General features: G+C 37.9%; 1 long non-coding RNA gene across 1 annotated transcript; it reads left to right on the top strand.

Annotated features, from left to right (window-relative positions):
- The first annotated feature begins 650 nt into the window (after window positions 1–650).
- LOC140332613 (uncharacterized) lies at window positions 651–5,823 on the top strand. Its single transcript, XR_011921198.1, has 2 exons — window positions 651–775; window positions 4,557–5,823. It is a non-coding gene; the product is annotated as an uncharacterized lncRNA (long non-coding RNA).
- The last annotated feature ends 652 nt before the right edge of the window (window positions 5,824–6,475 follow it).

Genomic DNA, 6,475 nt, shown 5'->3' on the forward strand with positions numbered 1-6,475 from the left:
ATTGTGCTTACCTCCATAGGAGCCTACAACACAAATAACCACACTTTATAACCGAGTTATGCAGAAGAGCATCTATGAATGTACAACATGTTAAACATTACAGCAGATGGGCTACAGCATCAGGCGACTTATGCTGCTTTTACTAGCTAAGTAGGTATCAACTAGTAAAAATATTAGCCTCCTATGATACAGTATTGACTCTCTAATTAATGTAAGGTATGATGAGCCTAACGTCGGTCCCAATTCCCCAAAATGCCTAAAAATTAATAACTTGGTTAATTCACACCAGGGTGGTAAGCCACAGTGAGTTACCCCCCCCCCCCCCCCCAGCTTTCTAATTCTGTCCGTAATTCCACGCAAAACGCGTTAAATTTTTTTGCATGGAAATTTATTTTACATTCTAGGCCTATAATTCTTAGGCATAACTGACCGAAATATGTCTAATATTTATTAAATTTATTAATAAACTTCAAATAAAAAAAAACACAAAAGTCTGTTAAAATAAATAAATAGTGATACATGTAATATAACTGTACAGTAGCATATATAATGTATATATGATATAATTATATGTAAGATTTCTTTGTATTAGACTCAATACAGCTATTTTGTATTGAATCAAATACAAAATAATTTGAATTTCCCAGCTGCTCCGACGTCACCGGGAAGCCCCAGAGATCGTCTCTGCATTCTCCGGCTGGAGATCAGAGGGAGAAGACGTGTCCCGAACACCTGTGGGGACCAGCAGGATGCCAGAGGATGCCAACGGAACAAGGTACGTTTTTTTAATCTTTTAAGCAACCCCGAGTGTGACTCGGGATTACTGCTTTTTGCATGGAAAATCCACACTCTGGATTACTGCTAGGGGGGTTATGGCATTTTATGTCAAATCAACCTTTTCATGTGAATGGGCTTCCAAGGCACCCCGGAAGCCCTGAAATCAGACCCAAAATAACATTCTTAGCACTTAGCAGTACTAATTATTGTAATACAGTTAAGGACCGGTATGTTGGGAAGGTACAATGGGGTGCTATTCATAATAATCAGCACATTGGCTGCACATGGGTCAGATGGGCCCATTCAGTGAACAAAAATTCAGATGATGTAAATGAGAAAAGTAAAGTGAAACCCAATAGCTGTGAGTGAGTGAATAGAGTGTTCTCCAATGTATGTTGGGGTCACGTTGGAGGATTTGATTCCTTCATAGATCCTCCAGTCGCATGGCTGTTTTAACCCTTCTTTATCAGTAAATGCACAGTTCTACCTAAAAGCGTCCCCCTGTCTTTTCTTTTAGCTGTGTTTCCCAGTGATTCACCAGGATTCTTTTCACACATTATTTGTGTACCCTCGCCTTGGCAACCATTGATAGATGGCCAGCATTAATCAAACACTATCATGTAATAGTGTGAAAAGACACAATGATGTCAGGCAGCAAAAACAAGCAATAAACCCAAAGTTTTTTACCCAGAATCCACTTCCACAGACTGCAGGCTTCACATCGTTTGTGACACAAAAAATAGCTGACTTGATTGGTGGGATTTGCCTTTGATATGTTATCAGAAATGAAAGTAATGATTGTGTGAAAAGTGAAGGGTGTGGGACAGAGAAGAGCGGTGACATGTTTATAAAGGGGCTTCCCACAGAGACACTTGACACAAAAACAATGAAGGGACTTTAAAAGGTTTGGCAGACATAGCTGTGATTGTAGTCTCAACTAATCGGGGAATTTGACTGAAGGTACAATGTAAGCGGTTTGAAAATACAAAATATCCTTCATCTATGAAGGTATTCATAGATGTTCAATAAATTTTAGTTTAATAATGTGTGGATCAGGCCTTCAAGTAAGATTTTTGAAAAAAAAAGTTGGCCAGGTTGCTTTTAAGTCAGATGCTCACAAAGAAATATAAAAAGCATTCCTGGAGCTACTTTGGACATTTTTAATGCAGTGCAAGCTATGTGTAAAGTTAAATGTGTCACTCTTGTCACACATGTGACTATACACACTGCCTAGCCAAAAAAAAGTCACACATTCTAACATTACTTTGGATATTTCCACCAAGAGTTGCATTAATTTTTCATCAAGAACTTGTATTGATGATAGGAGAGTTGGACTGTTGTGTAAGGTCTTCTCCAGCACAACCCAAAGATACTTAATGGGGTTAAGGTCTGGACTGATGGTCAATCCATATGTAAAAAATTATGTCTCATACTTTTAGAACTACTCTCTTACAATCTGAGCTTGATGAATCCTGGCATTCTGATTATGGATTATGCCTATGCTATTGGGGTAATAAAAATTCCAATAAACCTAGTCATTCACTATATTCAGGTCGTCAGCTGACATAACTTTCGGGCGCATATATTGTTGAACCTAGACCTGAACAACGGAAGCATCCCCAGATCATACCACTGGTCCCACAGACCCCCTAGATCAGCGGTCCCCAACCTTTTTGGCCCCAGGGACCGGTTTCACGGAAGGAAATTTCTCTGAGGACCACAGACCCCCCAGATCATAACACTGCCCTCACAGACCCCCCAGATCTTAACGCTGCCCCTTCAGACCTCCAAGATCATAATGCTGCCCTCACATCTACCCCAGAACATAACACTGCCCCCACTGCCCCTTACAGTCTGAGCCTGATAAATCCTTGAATTGTCATCTTGAAATATGCCTGTGTCATTATGGAAGAAAAAATCTATTGATGGAAAAACCTGATCATACATTATAATCAGATATTCAGCTGACCTCTTTTTTTTAGGCATGTATAACGTTGCTGAACGTAGACCTCACCAACCAAAGCAATGTTCATTTGTATGCAAAATACATTTTTTCAGCATAAGTTTTTTTATCAGTAAAATAAGAGTTTGGCTTTGGCTGTGCCACAATTTTGTTTCGTGAGGATTAGGGCTGTGTACAGACGCTCAATAATTGTCACTCAAAATGACCATTAGTTACATTTTCAGGAGACAGTTTTATTAGAGATTGCTGGACAGTGTTCAAGCAGCATGTTCTGTTCTTTGAAAAGGAGAAAAAAGGAGAAGGGGGGTGATGAGTGGGGAGGACAAGTAAGAGACACCCCGCTTTGTAAATTACAACAGTCCTTGTTAGTGGATGATCTTTTAGTGATCCAGTAGAATAAATCTTTAAACAGTGTACAGTATACTGACACTAAATTTTCACCTAGAATTATGAGAAATGGTGATGGAAAGCTAGTGTCCATATAGAGCTTAAAGTACCAGGTTTTTGTACCAATAGGTCCCCAGGCTAGAATTCATATTCATATGTCCCTGTATATGGCATAGCACTATTGTTATATCTGTAAACTAAATAATAACTAAATCAGCTGCTGATATTTCAATTTTTGGTAGATGATGAAGAAAAAATCACCTGCCATTCTTTACATCTCAAATATTCTTTTGGTGGTATCCACATTCTTTAGTTCTTCTTCTGGTCTGCAACAGGTCTGCACACTGTTAGGTCCTGTGCATACATCAGATGATTGTCACTAAAATTGATTTTTCGTGATTGTTTCCATTAACAGATGAATAAACGAGCACTGTAAACACAGTGCCATTGTGTTATATGGTAAGCAGAGAGGGGAAGACGAGCAAGCTGCAGCCTGCTATGCTTTCCTCCATAGGAATGGACAGAGGTCGTTTTTGATCAGTCATTAATCAATCCATGTCAGATTTCCATCTGAGATACATGTGCCAGTTTGTCTAAGGTAACAATCATCTGTCTACTGTGACCTGTGTACTTTGATTTAAAATACCCAGGACATAGAAGAATGTAGGGATAAGCCCACCAGGTTCTACCTATAATTAATATATGACATTTGGGTGGACTGACCCTTGAAGTTGGTTATCTAGGGGGCCAGGAGACTACCCTTCTGGAATACATTTGTGTTAACGCTAAAGAAGGCCAAACCTAGCCTTCTTTATATTATGCTTGAGCACTGTTGCATTTGACTTAAAAAGTCAGCATTTGACAATAGCGCCTATGTGTAGAAGCCTGTGGGAGGATGTAGCAGCACAAGGAGCCAATCAGTTTATCTGCTGACAAATAGCTGATAGGAATACAAAGAGATGTGTGCTCAACACTATGCTTCTTATCCTTTTACTGTCCAATCACAGCCAAAGGGCCACCTGGGCTTAGAGGAAGTGAGTTGATTGATGCTGGCCATCACATTGAGGTCATCTAGTGACAATAAAAAGTACTGCAGGATAATCTTCAGATTGAAGCTAAACATTCCAAACTTTTTTTGTTATTTTACCTGTTATAGGCAATTCATTTTATCAATTTTTTAAAGTTTTGGCTGGGGTTCTACTTTAATCACCCTCCCTAATCTGACTTAAAAGCTTAATCTGGCTGTAGGTTCAATAAATAAAATAGTGTTTCATTGCAGCGTATCATTTTCACAGGAAAAAAAAAGATGAGACAATTATGTACCACACCTATATAATCTTTTATTTCAGTTAAATTAATACTGTACCTGTCTGCGTTATATTTCCGGCCCTAATGATTTGATAATACACAGTGTTCTTTTCCCACACAGTCACAGCGTCTGTCCATAACATCTGCTGCCTTTAGGACATGAAGAGAGATCTGGATACCCTGAAGCTAATGATCACATTACATTGTACTGAAATAGAGAATATTGTTGTGTTGAACTCCAAAGTTCATCAAAGAGTCTGAGAAAATGCAGCTTTAAAAGACGAAGACAATTCATCCCTGGAGCTAAGAAGTCATAGCAGCAGCTAAGTGTAGAATATCTGCCAGGAGACATATCTGGGGTGCTGCTAAATTGTTGGTACACCCATCACTTTTTAGGATCAGAAATGATCAGTTCTATGTCATTCATGATAAAATAATAACCTATGAACACATTCTCCAATCACATTGATGCCTATTCAAGTTGGATCATTTCAGCCTATTGGTTCCTATCACTAATATATGTACCTCATAGCTCTCAGGCCCTGTCGGGATAATTGCAAATTGTAATTATTCACAAACAAAGGTCATTAGATTATTATTAAAAAAATAATTTCCTGGATTAAAAATTAATTTGCATACCTTCAATGTGAAAGTCCCAAATTATACCCTTTTAGGTTGTTGGAAATTGTGTCACCCCTTAAATATGAATAAATTGTGTAAACACAAAGAACAGGGGTTTTGCCTGAATATCAATACGTGAATTTACAAATCACAAATGATATAAATCAATGATACAAGTTGAAAAACGTGTTCCAGTGCCCATTTTAAGACAGCATGGAAATGGGGTAATAGGTCTGGACAAAATTAATCTGACCATAGATTATTGATGTTGAAAATTAGGCATGAAACGTCTTATACCTGACACATTTCGCCTTATGTATGCCCAGGCACACTTACACAGAATTTTGTGAAGTAAACCGGCCATAAGCAAGTGACTGCTGCAGAAATGAGAAGACAGCATACATTTGTTGGAAGATAAATGCGTAAAAAAGGAACAATATCAGATACTATCTTGTGAAATCAAAGTTATACTTACCTCTGTGACATCCCTCACATGATGGTTTCAAATTATCCCAACCCTTGAACAAACGTTCTCTACCAAATCCCCTGAGGAAGCCGACAGGCGAAACGCATCGGGATACAAGATGTTTCTCTTAATACTAAGTAGGGGTAATACTGTCTAGTACATCGGTTAATCTTCCCATGCTTGTCTATATGGGAGAGATCGAATGAAATGCTATGTTATACATCTCGCCATCTCGTTATTTAAAATCTGTTTTCTACAATATAATATCTTTTTGCCGCACTAAAACACTAGGTATCCTTTGTCTTTGTTTTCAACCCATATACGTTATTTAGGGTAGCAGACCAATTTTTATTTATGGATTTTCAACTCCTATTTATTTAAGCCAATAAACCATAGGTTGGCTGAGCTTGCAAATAAACTTAAAAGTTTGTTCCAGATCATACTCCTAACTCCATTACCAACAGGGCTCTGCAATGACTCTCTTCTACTTTAAATCAAGGTATTCCTAAAATAAAGTGTGCTCATACATATATGCTTACTAGCCATATATTTGTCATGCATGGACTTATTATCTTTACCTGAAAGCCATCATCTAATTTATAAGAAACAGGAAATATGCCCTAACGTTTTGAATATATTATGATAAGATATGGTTTTAGTTATTGTATACTCACAAAAGTATATATCATCTTTGCCAGATTGGAGGTATTTATTTAGCGTAAAACTCAACTGCAGGGACCAATAGCCAATTTAGTAATTGGTTCTCTGGACAGACAATGCCCAAGGTACACTATAAACATATTATTATCTGTAATAATATCATTTAGTATATATTTGGTATAAATATGTACTGAAAATTAATAAACACTAATGCACAAGCACGAGAACTACTTTATTCCATCACAGCCAATCAAGATTTCTGAAGATTCCCAACCCAGAAGAGGACCGGGTGA

This window comes from Pyxicephalus adspersus, chromosome 6, assembly GCF_032062135.1.
Source record: "Pyxicephalus adspersus chromosome 6, UCB_Pads_2.0, whole genome shotgun sequence".
In the NCBI taxonomy this organism is placed as follows: Eukaryota; Metazoa; Chordata; class Amphibia; order Anura; family Pyxicephalidae; genus Pyxicephalus; species Pyxicephalus adspersus.